This window comes from Lissotriton helveticus, chromosome 7 (genome assembly GCF_964261635.1).
Source record: "Lissotriton helveticus chromosome 7, aLisHel1.1, whole genome shotgun sequence".
NCBI classification, from domain to species: domain Eukaryota; kingdom Metazoa; phylum Chordata; class Amphibia; order Caudata; family Salamandridae; genus Lissotriton; species Lissotriton helveticus.
This window is the reverse complement of record NC_136068.1, coordinates 1,140,431,557-1,140,453,645: the sequence shown is the minus strand read 5'-3', so window position 1 is coordinate 1,140,453,645 and position 22,089 is coordinate 1,140,431,557.

The window sequence follows — 22,089 nt, the reverse complement described above, 5'->3', positions numbered from 1 at the left end:
TTTATGGAACTAACAACTGCCCACATCGAGCACCAGACCCTACCTTTTAAAGTACTCTATGAGGGTCGTACCATCCTCGCTGGTGCAGTTATATACAACCCCCCTGGACAACAATTTAGTCTTAGTGCCAAATTATTGAATCAACTTCTGCCACTTTGTCTAAAACATAAAAACTATCTAATTGTTGGCGACTTCAACATCCACTATGAGAAAATGGATGCTCCAGGTACTTCCGAGCTGGAATATGACATGGGGATTCTCAATCTTAAGCAGTGGGTAGTGGGCCCCACTCATATAGCTGGTCATACACTAGACCTACTATTTACTAACATCGAATCTACCAACATAAGAGAGGTCCATCCCCTATCATGGTCGGACCATTCCCTTATATCCTTCTCATTTGACCTTCCCGGTAAACCTCTGAAATCTATGGTAGTCCCTCAGATCTCCAAACGAGCTTGGAGGCTAATCAATGAATCCAACTTCGAGAAACATTTCCAAGAGGTTAATGTTAAACTACCGGAGGACTCCCCTGTCTACAATGACGTTGCCCTGCTAAACACTGGAATACTGCAAACACTAAATAAACTAGCCCCGATGCGGGAAACCAGGAAAAAATCTATAACAGAGAAATGGTACACTCCTCACCTAAAAAAATTTAAAAAGGAATGTCAAAAATCAGAACATCTCTGGAGACAGTCTAAAGACAGTGAAGCCAGACTAAACTATGTCCATAAACGGAAGCAGTATATTCTGGCCATCAAAAATGCAAAGAAGCACTATTTTGCTCAGCGCATTCAGGAAAACAGTAATTCAGAGAAGGAACTGTTTAAAATAGTGAAGGAGCTGAGCAAACCATCCAGCACTTCACAAACACTCACCCCTTCGGTTGAGGCTTGTGAACGCATTAATACCTTCTTTTCTGAAAAAATCAAGGGAATCTACTCTACTTTCACTCCCCAACATACTCATAGTAACTCTGACAACTCATCCAAGACTGTGACGCTATCGGAAGTACTCACAGCTCTACCAGACTCAGGAAAAGTACCCCGTTTGACTGGTTTCGAACCACTCTCCGTAGATGAGGTCCTAGCAGCCCTGACCGCAGTTAAAGCTGGCTCCCCCTTGGATCCTTGTCCCCACTTCGTGTTCTCAAGAGTTGCGTCCACGCTTTGCCCCCTGATCACACAACTTTTTAACAAATCTTTAAGTACTGCCATTTGTCCCGGATGCTTGGAAGCACGCCTCTGTGACCCCCCTTCTGAAGAAGGCAGGATCTGATATTCTCAACCCAGAGAATTACAGACCGATCCCCCAGCTTCCTTACCTCTCTAAAGTCTTAGAGAAACTGGTGAATGTACAGTTGACTAGGTACCTAGAAAGTAACTCCCTTCTGGATTCTTCCCAGACTGGCTTTCGAGCTAATAACAGTACCGAGGCAATGCTGCTGGCAGTGTCGGACAGTATCAGATCCTCCACCGATCGAGGTGGTGCGGTGGCGCTGATTCTGCTTGACCTGTCAGCAGCATTCGACACGGTATCCCACAACTGCCTGTTGAACATACTTCGAAGCAAAGGAGTTCAATCCACGGCATTGAACTGGCTACAGTCTTTCCTGTGCAACCGCACTCAGGCAGTACATATGGGTCAGTTCCACTCCAGGCCCAACTCCATCAGCTGCGGGGTCCCCCAAGGTGCCTCATTGAGCCCCACTCTTTTCAATGTCTATATGTCATCTCTTGCCGATATTGGAAGGAAGTGGGGCATTGGCATCTGCTCTTATGCGGATGATACGCAGCTGATGGTGACCATGGACGAAGGGCCTGATATAACTAAAACCAAGTTACATGACTGCCTCTCCGAAATGGCCCAGTGGATGCATGCCCACTGTCTAAAGTTGAATGCAGGTAAGTCAGAGATTCTGCTGTTTGGTGGTGCCAAACGTGTGTGGGATGCTACATGGTGGCCACCTTCACTGGGTTTGGCCCCCACTCCAAAGCAACATGCCAGGAACCTAGGAATTATCATGGACGATGCCTTGTCCATGAAGGATCATGTTCGATCCCTTTGTGGCAAGGGCTTTGCCATTCTAAAACTCCTTGCCAGGATATTCCCATGGATACCCCTGGATTGCAGACGCTCAGTCACACAGGCCCTATTGGTCAGTCGCCTGAACTATGGCAATGCGCTATTTGTAGGGATGAACGAACATCTGTTCTCCCGCTTACAGGCTTTGCATCGGAATGCTTAAAGAGACTCCATTGGCTACCGATGCGTCAGAGGGCTGCCTTTAAATTGCTTAGCCATTCCCACAGGGCTCTACATAAGACTGGCCCTACAATTCTTCAATGGAAGATCGAATTTTATGTCCCCACTAGGAACCTACGCTCATGTCAATCTGCTTTGGCCAAGTCCAAACGCATCTACAAAGTTAGAACAGGTGGTCGCTCCTTTTCCTACTTGGCAGCAAAAAGGTGGAATGAGCTCCCCACCGACCTGAGACATACCACAAACTATCTCCAGTTTCGGAAAAAACTGAAAATCCACCTCTTCCCCAAACTTTAGCATCTTAGCATCCGCCATCAGTAGTTACTATTTGGTATAAGCGCCGTGATATCCCTCGGGATGAGTGTTGCGCTCTATAAAAACCGCAAAATAAAAATAAAATAAAAAGGGGGAGTGAGTGAGGGTGCATTCACGACAATGAGGGATGGAAGGTGAGTGAGGGTTAGTGAAGGGGCGTGAGAGAGTGAGGGGACAGAGGGAGTGAGGGTAACAGAGAGGGAGTGAGGGAAGAGGAGTGAGGAAGTGAGAGGACAGAGGGAGTGAGAGAAGGAGTGAGTACAGTGGAGTAAGGTGAGTGAGGGAAGGGGAATGACTGAGGGAGCAAAGGTAGGAAAGAAGGGGAAGGGGAGTGAAGCAGAGGGACTGGGAAAAGGTGACTGAGGGAGGGTGATAGAAGGGCAGTGAGGTTGAGGAAAGAGGAGTGATAGAGGGTGGATAAAGGCGAGTGAGCGTAAGACAAGTGGAGTGAGGGAGTGAGGACATAGAGGTAGTGAAGGAAGGAGTGAGAGAAGGGGACTAAGTGAGGGAGCATAGAAAGGTAAATGAGGGACTGTTGGTGAGTTAAAGGGAGTGAGTGTGAGGGAAGGGGGAGTGACAAAGTGAGGGGATGGAGGGAGTGAGGGTAAGAGTGAGAGAGTGAGGGAAGGGGAGTGAGGATGTGAAAGGACAGAGGGAGTGAGAGAAGGAGTGTGTGAAGTGGAGTAAGGTGAGTGAGGGAAGGGGAATTACTGAGGGAGCAAAGGAAGGAAAGAAGGGGAAGGGGAGTGAAGTAGAGGGACTGAGAGCTGGAAAGTGGTGGAGGGAAGAGAGGGGAAGTGGAGTGAAGGAATGGGGAATGAGGGATAGTGAGGGAAGTGGAGTAAGGGAACGGGGGTGAAGGAGAGTGAGAGAAGGGCAGTGAGGGTGAGTAAAGAGGAGTGATAGAGGGTGGGAAAAGGTGAGTGAGCGTGTGACAAGGGGAGTATAATATATATTTCACAATACAAAATACAAAATAACTTGTACAACATGTTATATGGTTTATTTTTGCTGTTCTCAGAATATATTGAATTTCACTTAAAACAGTGAGTTCAATACTACTCATCCTATGACAGCGGGCAAAAAAAAAACACAATCAAAAAGATTGTGTTCAAAAAACCAATACAACGTTTCAATAAATAATGTAAAACTTAGAAAAAACATATCTTAACTCATTTTTGATCCACTTACTTTTCCACGAGGCCAAATAGCATATGGAAAGTCCTTTTCTATGGAAATTACTCAATAGTACTCTTAAACTTCCATTTACCCGACTTTCTGAAAGAAAAGCTCCAACATCTTTTTCATCATGTAACAATAGTTATATTTCCACCTCTGGCTCACTCATGATCAACATTTCCTATAATACTGATATCACTCACTATGTGATACACTTACACTACCTCTATGACAACTCTTATCTCTCACTCACAAAGTAATTTTGAACAGCAGACTAAGTTGTATTAACTGCTCCAATCTTCATAGGCCAATTACCTTTCCTAAAATTTCGGTTGTAAAAACACTAGGTAAGAATTTTGTCAAACGTTGTTTGTAAGTCAATTGAGTATCATTACAATTCGTCCAGCCTTTTTGACATTTTAAATAAGCTGTGTAATGTCCTGATGTTGTCGAAGGACCATCATGGAAAATAATTGCTGCAGTTACAAAGGTTCTTCCTGAAATTGATAATTGAGAAGCCACAACATTTTTAATTAAATTCATCAATTTAGTTCCATCAGGTCTACATCGTTGGAACATTAAAATTACATACTGTCCATATCTTTGTATAAATAATGTTGATAGCATTGCAGATTTACATTGAGTACAGACCATGTTTTGATTTGCTTCTCTAACTAGATTATTAAAAGACACTGATTTGCAGTCTGGTAAAGTCAAATATATAAATATTTCAGTGTCTATTGTAGTAGTACTTGAAAAGGAACAATTGTCGCAGTTATGCTGCCATTTATAAGAAAGGCCAAAAAGATTTTCTACATCTATGCCTTCATCTTGCAATACAACAAGCATATACAATAGAAATTCCTGACAATCTTGCTGAATATTCTGTGAAAATTGATTTAGACCAGAACATATGTCTAAAACATTTCCAATTTCAGAAACACTTTCTATTTTTGTTCTATCACTGCTACATTTCTCAAACACAGAATTCAACAAACAACAAAATCTTTGATCCCGATTTTCAACAATCTGTTCTTGTAAAGTTTGGAGAAAAAAAACAACATTAACCACTACATTAGCATAGCAGTTGACACCAGAACTGTTTTCAAACTGAAATCCAACAACATCTTTAACTGAATCCTTTTCCTTTCTGCTTACAATTACTGGTTCATCTACTTTTTTTCTTTTTGCTACAACGTCACTACAATTTTTCTCTTTTCTTCTTTTTCGGCCTACCACACGCTTTTCAAATAGAGGATATTGAGGTAAGTTTGGAGCATACTCTCTTCTTAACCTATTATATTCTTTTACACAATTTAGACCTGCACTAATCTTTGTCTCATCAAAATCAATCAAGTACAATCCAGATAAAGTTCTGACTCGAGATAAAGCAACATATGCCATACCCTCCTTGAACACAGAACTTCCAATATTCACCAAAGCACTATCTACACTTAAACCTTGAGATTTATGAATAGTCACCGCATATGCCAAAGAAACAGGAAACTGTTTTCGGCTGACATATAAATCTTTCACAAGCAAAAATCGAACAGAACAACGACTGAATTGTTGTACTTCTTCAATTCCATCAAATTTAATTTTTAAAAATTCAATTCCATCTCTATTTCGGTAATTCAGAAAATCAACAACATGACCCATTCCTCCATTTACTAAACCTCTTTCCACATGTAAATTCCGTCGTAAAATTATACAACAATTTAAACATGCATAGGGAGTCTTTTCCAAACCAGCAGTTTTAGATATTGTCTTCTCTAAAGAATCCAATTTTGATTTAAACTTTTCTGACAAAATAATAGTTGCTCCTTCATGCTTTTCTAACTTTAACATTTTGTTGTTGAGGATTGAACATTCTTGCAGAGTTGGCATGAAGCATATCACAGATTTGTTTTCAGCAATTTTCTTAAAAATATTCTCTGGGAGAATATTTTAGTTTAGAAACAAATTTGAAATTAATCGTGCATGTAAAGCTTCTTTGCCATGCCACTTACTTTTCCAATTCTTACATCTTGTAGAATATTTTTATAATCTTCATCCTTTGCCTGTCGCATATTTTGAAGCAGTTCTGCATATTTGAAATGTAACCATATATTAACATTTCCAATGCTTCCTAGGCACTAGTTAGCTGCAGTAGATCTCCAAAAACAATGATGTGTTTGCCTCCAAATATCACATCATACTCTGTTTTAAGAATTTCTTGCATTCTTAAATGCACAAAAGCAAGCATTACATTTGATACCATGCTTACCTCATCAATGATAAGAAGTTTCATTTTCTTCAGGACTCTGGAAACTTCACAACAAGCTTCTCCAGATAGCTTGTGGAATTGTATTTTATTATTATGCTCTACTGGCAGCATCAATAAACGATATAAAGTAATCCCTTTAATGTTATGTGCTGCCAACCCAGTTGGAGCGGTAACAACACAAGACAGCGATGACTCAGTTATTTTCTGCAGATAACTTGCAATTGCTTTAATCAGAAAACTTTTTCCAGTTCCTGCTTCTCCACTCACGTACAGTCGGACAGGCAAAAATGACGTACATGAGCACTCTTTTTTCTCATGACATAAACCATGCTCAATCTGTTCTGTGACTTCGTCATATATTTGTTTCTGCTCAATGTTTAGTTCTTTTTCCAAATCTTCTAAGTTAACTACATCCTCCTGAGCTTGTTCCATGGCTCTTTCCACTTCATCCATGGCAGTGGCAGCTTCATTTTGGATAATTGGTCCTCCTAGTGGATCCTGACTCAATGAAGCAGAACTCTGACTGTCTTGAGAAATGTCTCTAGCAATCTCTGCTGCAATTGTAGCTTCTTGCAGTATTTCCTCGTGCAACATTTGAAGATAATTTGAAAAAACAGGACATTCTATGGTATCCTTGGTTGCATTGAAGGAATCTTCATAACTAAGAAAATCTCCAAGTAGTTCCTCTTCTGTACGCCATGGCTTAAAGAGTTGCAAAAGAGCTAAATAGTAAAATTCCCATTTGTTAGGAGATTCGCAACTCAATTTTCGATGATTAATCAAATGGCCTTTTCTTTGTTTCACCAGACATCCTTCACATCCAATTACAGCATATATTCCCTTATTGATATCTTCTGTGATGTTCCTCTTAAAAGTATAGCTTTGCTGAACTTCATAGAGACAAACGTTCTCAAGATGACTACTTCTATTTGGATAGTATGTATCCAACATGTTTGTCTTCAAAATATCTGTACTGTTTGATTCTTTCTCCGCCGAATACTCAATTTCTTGTACAGATTTCAAAACTCGGTTTCGTGTTGCAGCAAGACCTAGACTCACCCAAATGATTGTTCTAAATTTGGCATATAGACTTGCTGATGATAACCGATCAGAACATTCATATGCTCCAATTTCTCGATGCGACAACATCTTCAGACTGTAACTGTACAATTTCTTACTTAGACTCTTTTCATGTGAAATTTCCTCCCACATTTCCTTCAGTTCCGTCTTTTCTGATTTTGTGATGTAAGCCGTCACATATCGAGCCACAGCAATAGAGTTGTCAGCAACATATTGAATATCCATGTTAGCATTCCACATGGACAAAATGACTGGGTTGTAGTCATTTATGTATTTGGACTCTTCATTTCTTCTTAAGTTGTATGTATTTTTCAGTGATTTTCTTGTCACAGTATGTCGCAGAGAAGACATAAAATTGTTCACTCTTCCTTTAGATATTACTGGTTATGGAAATCCAAAACAACATTTTTTGTAGAACTTGTCGTTGGATTTGAACTTTCGACGACAGTATTTTCCACAACGATGAGTTTGAAAGCGTAAAACTTGATGTCTTAAATTGTTTTCTTCTGTACTTTTCGGAACAGCACATGTAGAATACTGTTCAATGAAACTCATCATTGTGTCATCCGAATCTGTTCCAAATTTGGGTGCATCTTTGATCCATAGCAGCATATCTATGTGAGGAGCACCTCTTGCTTGATACTCCTTTCTCCAAAAGAAATCCAAAACCTCTCCAAGCGGCGGATTTTTTTTGTTTGTGATAAAAGACATCATAGCTTCAAATCTATGATTGAAATACCTGCATACATTAACTGGATCCAAAGCACAGTTCTCCAGGTGTCTTGTATTCTATATTTTCAATGTTTGCATTTGCCTCTCGTTGAAATTGAAGTAAGTCTTCCCAAGCATACTCAGCACAGCTAAGAGTGAGGAATCATGTAGGAATTCCTAAGTTTCTTAGCATACATTTCAATTCCCCATGACAACGGTACCAATACTCGTTAGTACCACGCTGACATGCCATGAGATTAATTAGGTGAGATTCCAAAATACTGTCTTGCAGTTTGACTTTATCCATAAAGTCCCTTGACGAAACATTTTGCAGATGTACTCCACTTTTCAGTATATGGTTCACTGCATAAGAAAGTCCAGACAAGTCACTCTCAAACAGTAGATGAAACAAAAATGGAATGCATTGACGAAACCTTGGATCTTCTGCATATAATCTTAAAGTCCGGTATTCAGATGCAGGAATTTGAACAGGTCGGTCGTCATATCGTCCACCTTGACCTGTTGGAAATAACTGAGGAACACAACGAGCTTGCAAACTTCCTTCCCATACACTAATGGGACTTCCTTTTGCTTCTTTCATTTGAAACAAGTCAATAGCATTCCCCATTACTTCTTTGGAATGCAAAGTATGAACACTACAATGTTCATAAATTTCTTCACTTCTAGAGACATCAACTTTTTCAATTTGCCCAGCTGAGAAATCACTGTCCTCTTCTACAGTTGTTTCCTCTTCTCCAACATATACATTTTTGTAGTAGTGATTGTTTTTTTACCAAATACAACGTTGTCTTTTTGACTTTCCTAACATCCACTAATTCTTGCCAGATTTTCTTACTCTTTGTCGGAAGACCATTAACTAGAATAACCAGAGGTTCCTCTTCCACTTTTTCTACACCAATTGTATCAATATTTTTCTTAAAATCTAGAGGCAAATAAACAACTCTTCCCTTTAATCCTCTCTGTAAATCTGAAGGAGGCAATTTCCCTGTCTTAGGCTCCATGCGAACAATAGCCTGAAAAGGATGCACACATTGAATCAGAATAGACTCATAGGTATTTAAATCCATCAATTCAGAAGGAATGTCTACCAACTCAAGATTATTATGAACAGCTCTAGCAGGCATTCTGTTTTCATTTAATTTATTATAACAATATTTACAAATACGTTGATCAGAACCCAAATCAAAACAATTTTCTACCAACAAATAAGTTACAAAATCCTTCCACTCATTATTATTTTCCATTTCACTTTTTACATATAAATCAACTAACCTAATCTGATTCTTATAATGAGTTCGTCGACAACACACACAAGAAAAATTAGGCCTTTCACTTGAATTGACCTTAAACTTTGTAATTTCATGGTCAAATCTTTCTGTACTTGAAATCTGTACATTCTCTTCCACATTACCTTCTATTACTGTATCAGTTTCTGCACTGTCCTCTTTTTCACCAAAATAACAAAACTCAATTTCTTCACAAATGTTCTTCACATCTAATTCATATCCATGCAAAAGAGCACTGTTTAACTGTTTTAGCTTAAGTGCTGGACTTTTTGCATAATACAACCTTCACACTAATTTCCTCACTTTATTATGATGCACTGCTAACATCCTAAAATGGTGAAAAACACTCTGACATACTTTTCTTGAGAGACAAGCCAGTGAATGCCCATGCAAACCTGTTTTTTCTCTCACTCTGCAAGGATCTAACTCTTGCAACATCTTCATCTTTTGTTTTAGACTTTTCTTAGTATATGTCCGTGAGAAATTGAGAAACAAATCAATTGAATCCTGTCGCACACTAAAATACTACTACAATTCCAAGTATACACTGGAGCCTTAGGACATCTCCCTAAAAATTCATCAGCTAACACCTCTTCTGCATTTCTAGGCACAATTTTTTCTTTTTCAACCGAACAACCGTCCTTCACCTCATATGCTCGACCACTGGTGTCAACTGCATGCACCAAATCATTATCCTGAAAGTAACTCTCTTCATTAAAAAATGGCTCACAACTTGAACTATGCTTCCATTCTCCAGAAAAAACATCACAAAAATTAGTCTGATTAATAATTACTCTTTTCCACTTACATTTTGATTTCAAAACATTGATTACCTTATCTAGTGTACGAATTCTATTGATTACTAAACCGTATCATTTTTTTTTCACTTCAAAAGCCTGATCCACAATCTTCACTATACTTGTCTTTTTCTTATAAAAAGCAGACTTCTTTTTATAATTCTTAACGGTTTTTAATAAATTTAAGACAATTCTGTTATAAAGCATTCGTCTACGAATGTCAATACTGTAGGAAGGTGGCTACCTGACTATGGTTACCCCAGATTTTTTGCCTGTGTTTAGCTGGTTTTTTGACTTAGTTGACCTGGTTCCCTGCTAATCAGGGCCCCAGGCCATCTGCTCTCTCTGTAAAATGGATTCCATGTACCCTAGGTACATACCACAATTGGGAATGGACTCCTTGTCAGCCCCTGTATAATGCACTATAGGTGCCCAGGGCATAGGGGCCACCAAGGCCTACCAGGGGCTGCAGCATATCTTTTGCCACCCCTGGCTGGTTCTTAAATTGACACAACTGGCTGATCACTCAGCTGGGGTAAGGTGGTGTAATCACCCCTTGCTTAGATATAGTATACCTATATCTAAACCTATATCTGGACACATATTAACCTGTGAGCCACTCCTATGGAAGGCCTCATCAATCCTGGAGGCAGAGTGCGTGGTTTCATGTGAGATGGAGCTCTAGCATGAGCTGAGCCTGTCTGCAGCTGTCGGGAACAACTCCCTAAGCTGTTTCAGGATAATGCCATACCATATACTCTTAAGTGCCTTATAATCCTCGCGGTTATATAGCAACTTTGGTTTGGCTTTATCAAAACATGTCGTGTAAGGTGTCATACGATTTGGAATACTATCCCCTCGCCAGTTCTGGTGACGGGGATAGCATTCCACCCCTCTAGAGGGGTAAGACATGTTACTTTACTTAAATGCGGTTAATTTCTAAAAAGACCTTAGATCCACAAAATGGATGCCTCTGCCACAGACAAGAGTCTGGACCCCTGCAGCTGACCGAAACTCAGCCAAATGGGGCCTGGACAAAGGGTTTCCTGTTGCAGGGAGGTGTTACACCCCCTCAGACAGGAGATAGTGGATTGTAGCAGGGAGGTTTGAAAGAAACCAGACACTGCATGGGGAGCACAAGGCTGCCCCTTGCATAATCCGGCCAAACCGGTTCTGGGGCACTCCAGCCCTCGTGCCAGGGCGGCCTGGATCAAAGGAAGGGGGTGTATCCACCCACTTCCTGGGTCCCACCCATAGGAGGGGACCTAGCAGGTAATCCAGCCCCCAAAATTAGTATAAGACTGGGAGCAGTGCCAATGCACTTTAGATCATCCTGAAATCACCTTTAAACTAAGAAGACGACTGGACTTCGACATTCTGATGAACAGAAGACTGAAGAGCATCTCCCTTGTGGCCTAGGAGGGGCCACCCTGTGAATACAGGCACTACCCAGCACCTCGATGTCTGCTTTGCCGCCGCCTCCCGCCGGAGCCCGAGTGCAGAGCCTGACAAGACCCAGCTTCCCAGACATCTCCCAGCCCGATCCACAGTCCCTGCAAAGAAGGGACCCGTGGAGGCACCGAGAGACGTGGGAGCGGACATCTTGAAAGACCCCCGAGACGCTGACTGCGCAGCACCCGAGGCACCCTTGACTCTGTGCTTTGGGGTTTGAAAAGCCCCACAATCGAGCAGCATTTGCACCAAAGATCAGCCCTCCAGCATCTCCACGATCTGCGTGGGGCCCTTTTGCTTTGTGCCACTCAACTCGCCACCCCGGCCGCTTGTCACGTGGTCAGCGGCCATCTTGGCGACGAAACCTACAATTTACACTGTGGGTCTGGTTGCTCCAGACCTGCCCTCGCTTCTGTAGAAAGGGGTACCCGCTCTGACCTTGCTGGTCCGAGTAATAAGCCTTTTTCACTTTCCCCATGGCTTGCATTAGCCAAGGCTTGTTTGCTTCAATCGAGTTGCCGACACTGCCATCAGCTAGAGCCTTTGAGGGACAGCTCGTGATCGACTCCTGGACGTCCTTGACCTCTTCGTGTCTACGTGGCTGCAGAGAGAAGCAACACCTCATCACCTGTTTGCACCCGACTTTGCCTGGTTCCAATCTGGTTCCACGGTGGTCACTGGTCAGTGACTTTGAACACTGTCCCCTCTGCTTTCAGGTCTTCACCACTTCAGATCCACCCTTGGATCCACCGGACACTTCTCCTTCACATCGCCTGCAGCATCTTCAGCTTCAAGCGCCAAGAACCTGCGTGTCAAAACCCGACGCCACTTCGACCCTGTGCACCCGCTTCCTGTGGGTGAGGTAACTTTGCTCCGCCGGTGTTCCCACACTGGTACACATCTCTAGGGTCTGTGTCTTAAGTTTTGTTCCTCTAGGTTCAGCGGAAGTGTCCTTAAACTTTAACTTTACAACTTTTACGCACCATTGGTTAACATTGGTGCATGCGTGCGCTTTCCGCACTGCTCCCGAATCACGTGGGCCGTTCCCGACTTCAGCACTGCTTGTCCCGACTGCTCCCAGCGATTCCCTAGGCCCTAGGCCTAACCACTGCTCGAGTGGCATCTCTTATACCACTTGTTTAGTATATGGTTTGAGTGGCCACCCGCCCTCATCCATAATTGTGCAACTTTGTATGTTTAAACTGTGCTTTTGATTTAACGCTTGTGCCCCTTTATTCATAAAGAATACTGGGGATTGTTTTTAGTAATAAACACATATATTTTTATAATATATACTTGTGTGGTGTCCTTTCATTTGATATTACAGGATTGTATGTGGTAAAACAGCTCGCTTAACACGACCTCTTAAGTTAAGCCTTTAGGCTGCTTAGTCCATGCTACCCCTAGGATAGCTTGTCTAACAAGGTTGACTTACAACCTGACACCATAAGGGATTGTTTGGTCTGATAATAGGTGGTTCCAGAATTGGAAACATCACCTATCAGGCCAACTTCTCACATTGGTGAGCAGCGGTGCGGATTTGAGCTTGCTGTTGTTTTACCATTGCAATCTTTGTATCAAATTGAAAGATCACATCAAGTACCTCTAGGTACATATAAATCAAAAGCTTAGCATATTAAGTTCTACTGAACTTAGTAGTTGTAGATTAAAGGGATTAGCACACCCTGACTACAACTCACTAGTAAGGTACAGTAGGAAAACACTTAGTGTAGGTAGGTGCATCACTTACACCACACTAGAGTCATGTCTGACACAGGGAAAGCCTCAGGGTCTACTCCTGTGACAGTTGACCTTACCCAGGCAACTTTCAGCTATGACAAACTAACCCGAAAGGACTTGGTTGCCTTGTGCAAATCAAGAGGGTTAAAAAGGGGCAGAAGTCCCACCTGTCCAATCCTGATAGCCATTCTAGAACAGGATGACTTAGAAAGGGCGAAGGGAATTCCCCTAGGATCAGGAAATGGAGAGAATCCACCTGTAACTGGTACCCCTCAGGAGGAAGAAGGAGAAGAGGTGGATGAGGACTCAGAGGTTGAGGACACAGAAGACCAGGATCAGGAGGGTAGCCAGGTTGGAGTTGCCAGGCTTAGCCAGGCCAACTTAAACCTACTAGGGAATGGAGAGGGCCAGCACCTCCCCAGACCCTATAGCATTCTCCCAGGCAACAGAAGAGTGAGATCTCCCTCAGGGGACTCTCATATTTCCAGTGCCTCCAGAGAATCTCAGAGAGGCATGACTGCTTCTCAAAAGCTAGAGCATAGGGCCAGAATGAGGGCTGTCAAACTCCAAATAGAGAGGGAGGAGGTAGCCTTGGCTCAAGCTAGACTTGCCTTGGCAAGAGAGCAATAATTGTGTGGCTTAGATGCCACTGGTGGCAGCAATATTCCTAAAGAGAAACCCAGGTCCTATGATAGTAGAAACCTGACAAAGATTGTGCCCCCCTACAAGGAAGGGGATGACATCCACAAGTGGATAACTGCTCTTGAGAGAGCCTGCATGGTACAGCAGGTTCCTGAGGAACAGTGGGCAGCAATCTTATGGTACTCCTTTTCAGAGAAAGGGAGATATAAGCTCCTCACTGTTAGACATGAGGATGCAAACAATTACAAAGTCCTGAAGAGTGTTCTGATAGATGGGTTTGGCTTAACCACTGAACAGTACAGGTTGAAGTTCAGAGACACCCAGAAGACACAGACTCAGGACTGGACTGATTTTGTTGATTGTGCAACTAAGGCTCTGGAGGGTTGGCTACATGGCAGCAAAGTACATGACTTTACAGGATTGTATAATTTGATTATGAGGGAGCAGATCCTAAGTAATTGTCAGAACCAGCTCTTACACCAGCACCTGGTGGACTCTGATCTGACCTCTCCCCAAGAATTGGGAAAGAAGGCAGACAAGTGGGTCAGAACCAGGATTAGGCCTAAGAATCAGGACAGTAACCAGAAGAAGGAGTCTACCAAGCCTCAAGATAAGGGTGGGGATAAAAATAAAGAAAAGACTTCCCCAGGGCCCCAAAACTCCAAGAATGGGGGTGGGTCCCAAGACACTTCTTCAACTGAGAAAAAGCCTTATTGTTATGCCTGTAAACAGGTTGGGCATTACAAAACAGACAACTGTTGTCCCAAGAATAACAATAAAGAGAATATACCTACAAAGCCAGCTCCAACACCTCCTGTTACTGTCAGCAGTAATCCCCCAGGAAGTGGGAGCACACCCAGGAATCTGGGTGGGTTTACTTTTGGAGCCCAGGAGGACCCTGGCCTATCCAGGTCCCCATCCCCAAATGATCTTGTTTATGAGACTGGCAGGGGGTTTGCCAACTTCTCTGATTGCCCAAATACTTTGAGCAAATATAGACAAGAACCCATCATCAATGGTTTGAAAGTTGAAGCTTTTAGAGACACAGGGGCTAGCATCACCATGGTGGCTGACTGTATAGTCCCCTCTAAGCAACTTTTACCTGGTGCCACATACCAGGTAACAAACATTGATGGCATCAAAACCAATCATCCCATGGCAGTAGTAAGTCTCAGCTGGGGAGGTGTCATTGGCCCAAAGAGAGTGGCAGTGTCATCAAACTTGCCTGTAGACTGCCTACTTGGTAATGATTTGGAAATCTCAGCCTGAGCTGAGGTTGAACAGGAAACCCATTCTAGAATGGTAAATTCCAATGGAAAGGTTAGTGGGGCTGTAATGGCTACAGCCCCAATTCAAGATGTCCTTCCTGAAAAGGTTGGTAGGGCTGAGAAACTCTCTGCCCCATCTTTAGCAAAAGCTCTTCCTGAACAGAATAGCAAAGCTGTTATGATAACAGCAGAAACCCAAACTGAGTCTCCTCCTGAAAAGGTTGGTGGGGCTGTGATGGCCACAGCCCAAACTCAAACTGATATGTGTGTTGTGAAACCTGAAATGATGGATAACTCCACACAAACTGAGAGCATGGAGGAGAAAGAGAAATCTCCCCCTCCCCAGACTTTAGGACAGGATCAGCCTCCTCAGGGAACTGATATTACCCCTGATGAAGGAACTGCCCCAGAGGTGGTTGGGCCTAGCCTGACAGAACCTCTGATGTCAGTGGACCCTTCTCAGGTGGGACCCAGTCTGGAGCAGGTAACCTGCCCCTCTCTACCTTGCCTTAACCAGCCCAGGGCTGCAGAGGACAAGAAGGACAGTGAGACCCAGAGGGCCCCCTGTCAAATAAAGCACCCCCATCAAAAGATTAGGTGCACCAAAACTAGTAGCCCTAGTAAGGTGAAAACTTTAAAAACTCCTGAGGGAGCCCCCTTAAAAACAGTTAGGGACCTCCCACAGATGGATTCTGTTGGGCACAGCCAAACCTGGGACCCTAAGGGCCCAAACCTGAACTGTCCCTCCAGCAAGCCAAACAGAGGGACCCAGCCTCCAGCTTTAGGTAGCCAGAGGTTGACCCTGAGAGCACAGTGCAACTCAGTTAAAGAAAGAAAGGCACACATGGTGGAAGATAATTGGAGGAAGCCAAGCCCTAACTTAGTAGAGCCTCACTTCAATACTCCATATCCAAACCAGCCTTTAACTTTGCATAAACACACCCAAGGTAGTGATTCCCTATGGTGGAGACCCTCTAATACCCAAAGGGTGAGGGACTGCTTAGTGGACCATGAGACAGGGGGTACCCATGCTAGTGCAGGTACTTCCTTATATGGCCACTCAGGCAATATAGGCTTACCTGGCCAAGGATAGCCTTATCTCCTTTCGTTTGGGGGGGGGGTTATGTAGGAAGGTGGCTACCTGACTATGGTTACCCCAGATTTTTTGCCTGTGTTTAGCTGGTTTTTTGACTTAGTTGACCTGGTTCCCTGCTAATCAGGGCCCCAGGCCATCTGCTCTCTCTGTAAAATGGATTCCATGTACCCTAGGTACATACCACAATTGGGAATGGAGTCCTTGCCAGCCCCTGTATAATGCACTATAGGTGCCCAGGGCATAAGGGCCACCAAGGCCTACCAGGGGCTGCAGCATATCTTTTGCCACCCCTGGCTGGTTCTTAAATTGACACAACTGGCTGATCACTCAGCTGGGGTAAGGTGGTGTAATCACCCCTTGCTTAGATATAGTATACCTATATCTAAACCTATATCTGGACACATATTAACCTGTGAGCCACTCCTATGGAAGGCCTCATCAATCCTGGAGGCAGAGTGCGTGGTTTCATGTGAGATGGAGCTCTAGCATGAGCTGAGCCTGTCTGCAGCTGTCGGGAACAACTCCCTAAGCTGTTTCAGGATAATGCCATACCATATACTCTTAAGTGCCTTATAATCCTCGCGGTTATATAGCAACTTTGGTTTGGCTTTATCAAAACATGTTGTGTAAGGTGTCATACGATTTGGAATACTATCCCCTCGCCAGTTCTGGCGACGGGGATAGCATTCCACCCCTCTAGAGGGGTAAGACATGTTACTTTACTTAAATGCAGTTAATTTCTAAAAAGACCTTAGATCCACAAAATGGATGCCTCTGCCACAGACAAGAGTCTGGACCCCCTGCAGCTGACCGAAACTCAGCCAAATGGGGCCTGGACAAAGGGTTTCCTGTTGCAGGGAGGTGTTACACCCCCTCAGACAGGAGATAGTGGATTGTAGCAGGGAGGTTTGAAAGAAACCAGACACTGCATGGGGAGCACAAGGCTGCCCCTTGCATAATCCGGCCAAACCGGTTCTGGGGCACTCCAGCCCTCGTGCCAGGGCGGCCTGGATCAAAGGAAGGGGGTGTATCCACCCACTTCCTGGGTCCCACCCATAGGAGGGGACCTAGCAGGTAATCCAGCCCCCAAAATTAGTATAAGACTGGGAGCACTGCCAATGCACTTTAGATCATCCTGAAATCACCTTTAAACTAAGAAGACGACTGGACTTCGACATTCTGATGAACAGAAGACTGAAGAGCATCTCCCTTGTGGCCTAGGAGGGGCCACCCTGTGAATACAGGCACTACCCAGCACCTCGACATCTGCTTTGCCGCCGCCTCCCGCCGGAGCCCGAGTGCAGACCCTGACAAGACCCAGCTTCCCAGACTTCTCCCAGCCCGATCCACAGTCCCTGCAAAGAAGGGACCCGTGGAGGCACCGAGAGACGTGGGAGCGGACATCTTAAAAGACCCCCGAGACGCTGACTGCGCAACACCCGAGGCACCCTCGACTCTGTGCTTTGGGGTTTGAAAAGCCCCACAATCGAGCAGCATTTGCACCAAAGATCAGCTCTCCAGCATCTCCACGATCTGCGTGGGGCCCTTTTGCTTTGTGCCACTCGACTCGCCATCCCGGCCGCTTGTCACGTGGTCAGCGGCCATCTTGGCAACGAAACCTACAATTTACACTGTGGGTCTGGTTGCTCCAGACCTGTCCTCGCTCCTGTAGAAAGGGGTACCCGCTCTGACCTTGCTGGTCCGAGTAATAAGCCTTTTTCACTTTCCCCATGGCTTGCATTAGCCAAGGCTTGTTTGCTTCAATCGAGTTGCCGACACTGCCATCAGCTAGAGCCTTTAAGGGACAGCTCGTGATCGACTCCTGGACGTCCTTGACCTCTTCGTGTCCACGTGGCTGCAGAGAGAAGCAACACCTCATCACCTGTTTGCACCCGACTTTGCCTGGTTCCAATCTGGTTCCACGGTGGTCACTGGTCAGTGACTTTGAACACTGTCCCCTCTGCTTTCAGGTCTTCACCACTTCAGATCCACCCTTGGATCCACCGGACACTTCTCCTTCACATCGCCTGCAGCATCTTCAGCTTCAAGCGCCAAGAACCTGCGTGTCAAAACCCGACGCCACTTCGACCCTGTGCACCCGCTTCCTGTGGGTGAGGTAACTTTGCTCCGCCGGTGTTCCCACACTGGTACACATCTCTAGGGTCTGTGTCTTAAGTTTTGTTCCTCTAGGTTCAGCGGAAGTGTCCTTAAACTTTAACTTTACAACTTTTACGCACCATTGGTTAACATTGGTGCATGCGTGCGCTTTCCGCACTGCTCCCGAATCACGTGGGCCGTTCCCGACTTCAGCACTGCTTGTCCCGACTGCTCCCATCTCTTATACCACTTGTTTAGTATATGGTTTGAGTGGCCACCCGCCCTCATCCATAATTGTGCAACTTTGTATGTTTAAACTGTGCTTTTGATTTAACGCTTGTGCCCCTTTATTCATAAAGAATACTGGGGATTGTTTTTAGTAATAAACACATATATTTTTATAATATATACTTGTGTGGTGTCCTTTCATTTGATATTACAGGATTGTATGTGGTAAAACAGCTCGCTTAACACGACCTCTTAAGTTAAGCCTTTAGGCTGCTTAGTCCATGCTACCCCTAGTATAGCTTGTCTAACAAGGTTGACTTACAACCTGACACCATAAGGGATTGTTTGGTCTGATAATAGGTGGTTCCAGAATTGGAAACATCACCTATCAGGCCAACTTCTTACAAATACATTGATTTCTCCGTCTATTACATATAGATAATATCATCTCCTTCTACAGGTCTAACATTTTTTTGGGGGGCTCTGCTTTTTCTTTGTATTTACAGATAAAAAAAATTCTTTGAAACAATATCCAGATGTTTTTTACATTGCGTTAATTTCCTAAAAAAACTCCTTTGTTTGCTTACCAGGAGCATTCTTTTTTTTCACTGAAGATTGTGTTTTGGATGAATCTTCTAATTGTGTGTTCTTGGACAATAAAGCATGTTTATAACTTTTTCTTCTTCTTTCCTTCACCGACATATTCTTTTATCTTTCTATAGATGATTACAATCTGTGGTAAAGAAAAAATAAAATATTATAGACCACTACTAACATACTACATAGCAATTAAATAAGTAAACGATATAAACACTAGTTTGCCACATAACTAAGTTTATAGCACAGCAACTGTGTCACAGCAACAGTGCAGTACAGTTTCATTATTTATCTCACTCTCAGCCTGCACCATCTCACTCTTTGCGTGTGTCATCTCACTCTCTGCCTGCACCATCTCTCTCTTTGTGTGTGTCATCTCTCTCTTTGTGTGTGTCATCTCTCTCTTTGCGTGTGTCATCTCACTCTCTTCCTGCGCTATCTCTCTCTTTCCGTGTGCCATCTCACTCTCTGCCTGCGCCATCTCTCTCTTTGCGTGTGTCATCTCGCTCTGTTTCTGCCCCATCTCTCTCTTTGTGTGTGTCATCTCTCTGTTTGCGTGTGTCACCTCAATCTCTGTCTGCACGATCTCTCTCTTTGTGTGTGTCATCTCTCTCTTTGTGTGTGTCATTTCTCTCTTTGTGTGTGTCATCTCTCTCCTTGTGTGTGTCATCTCACTCAGTCCCTGCACCATTTCTCTCTTTCTGTGTGTCATTTCTCTCTTTCTGTGTGTCATCTCACTCTGTTCCTGCCTCATCTTTCTCTTTGTGTGTGTCATCTGTCTCTTTGTGTGTGTCATCTGTCTCTTTGCATGTGTCATCTCACTCTGTGCATGCCCCATCTCTCTCTTTGTGTGTGTCATCTCTCTCTTTGCGTGTGTCATCACCCTCTCTGCCTGCGCTATCTCTCTCTTTCGTGTGCTAACTCACTCTCTGCCTGCACCATCTCTCTCTTTGCGTGTGTCATCTCGCTCTGTTTCTGCCCCATCTCTCTCTTTGTGTGTGTCATCTCACTCAGTCCCTGCACCATCTCTCTCTTTGTGTGTGTCATTTCTCTCTTTGCATGTATCATCTCACTCTGTGCCTGCCCCATCTCTCTCTTTGCGTGTGTCATCTCTCTCTTTGTGTGTGTCATCTCTTTCTTTGCATGTGTCATCTCACTCTGTGCCTGGCCATCTCTCTCTTTGTGTGTGTCATCTCTCTTTGTGTGTGTCATCTCTATCCTGGCGTGTGCCATATCACTCTCTGCCTGCGCCATCTCTCTCTTTGCGTTTGTCATCACACTCTGTGCCTGCGCTATCTCTCTCTTTCCGTGTGCCATCTCACTCTCTGCGTGTGTCATCTCGCTCTGTTTCTACCCCATCTCTCTCTTTGTGTGTGTCATCTCTCTGTTTGCGTGTGTCATTGATATGGGCTGTGCTCTGTGTCTTAAACGAATTACTATGCTAAATGTTTTTTGGAAAAATGTATGACTTTTAAATTTTTGACAAGGATCACACTGAGTGTCTGTGTGAAATAAGGAATTATATTTGCACCTTTTTCTATAATGTCACCTGTGTCTCCTCACAGTTTGCATCTCTTAGCTTATATGGTACTGTTTCTTTTTGCATTGTGTCTCATGTTTCTATTAAATGCTGTCAAAAAAAACGAATGGTGCATATTGGAAATGTATTTTGGAAATGAGTCAGGTTTCTGCCTTGTAATATAGTGGAAGGAGCGGTGCGGAGCTCGCCTAAATTTTGGAAAATTACACGCAAATTCCTCAACCGGCGCCAAAGTTATTCCCAATAGAATGTTGCGAATTTCCTACGGAAACTAGGTCCTACCTATAAATACCTGTCATCAGTGATGTCATGAGTGATGTCACTGACCATGTCATGAGTGATGTAATATGTGACGTCATCAGCAGTGCATTGCGGGCGCGCGAGTTATAGTTAGCTGATCTAACTATAACGGGGGAATTTCAATGGTTTTATATAAGTGAAATGTCCAGCTAACTATAACATGTGTCAAACCTACGTTTTTTTCAGTGAATTTCAAAGGTTTTGTAAATGCTACTTCCTAACTATAACGTGTGTACAACCTACGTTTTTTTCAGTGAATTTCAAAGGTTTTTTAAATGCTAATTCCTAACTATAACGTGGCTGTAACCTATGGTTTTTTCAGTGAATTTCAATGGTTTTGTAAATGAAAATTTTTCATGTAATAATTGTTATATTTTTTATACTGATTTACTATATTATTATAATTTTTTTATTTTTAGATATATTATTTTTTAAATTACATTACATATTTTTTATATAAATTGATAAAAAATGTTTGTACACTTCTCTGCAACGCAGCCCCCTGACGCGTTTGCAGAGGGGGAACTAATTCCCCTTGCATACTGGGGGTCCCTGGGGGCCAACTAGCCCACCAGGAACCTCCAGTATTCCCCAGGGGGCTGCCTTGCAGAGAGGTGTAATGAGGCCACACCCTTTTTTACACCTCTCTGCAGCGCAGCCCATGGGTGCGTTTGCAGAGGGGGAACTAATTCCCTCGGAGGCAACTAGCCCACCAGGAGCCTCCAGTATGCACCAGGGGGCTGCGTTGCTTTGCCCCGGAGGGTGGCGGTCCCTGGGGCAGTGTGGGGGGGATTGGGCACCCCCCACACTTCTTTATCACTATGCCCCCACAATTTGGTCCCCCTGGGGGGTAATTTTTAAATAAACATACCGTTATAAAAAAAAAAAAAATTGGCCTTGGGGTCCTTGTGGGACCCCATGAGCAGGCCTAGGGGGTCAGGGTGCCTCTACCCTGCCCCCCTTTTTGTGTTCTACACGTTTGTTTTTCTGCTTTCTTGTGCCTCGGTCTACCGAGCACAAGATGGCTGCCAACACTTGGTTTGAAGTGTTGAAAGCCAATGAGCATGCAGCTCGTGCTCGAGAAGTTTTAGAACTCAAAACGGGGGCAGGGTAGAAGCACCCTGACCCCCTAGGCCTGCTCAGGGGTTCCCACAAGGACCCCAAGGCCAAAAATGTTTTTTTTTTTTAAACGGTATGATATTTAAA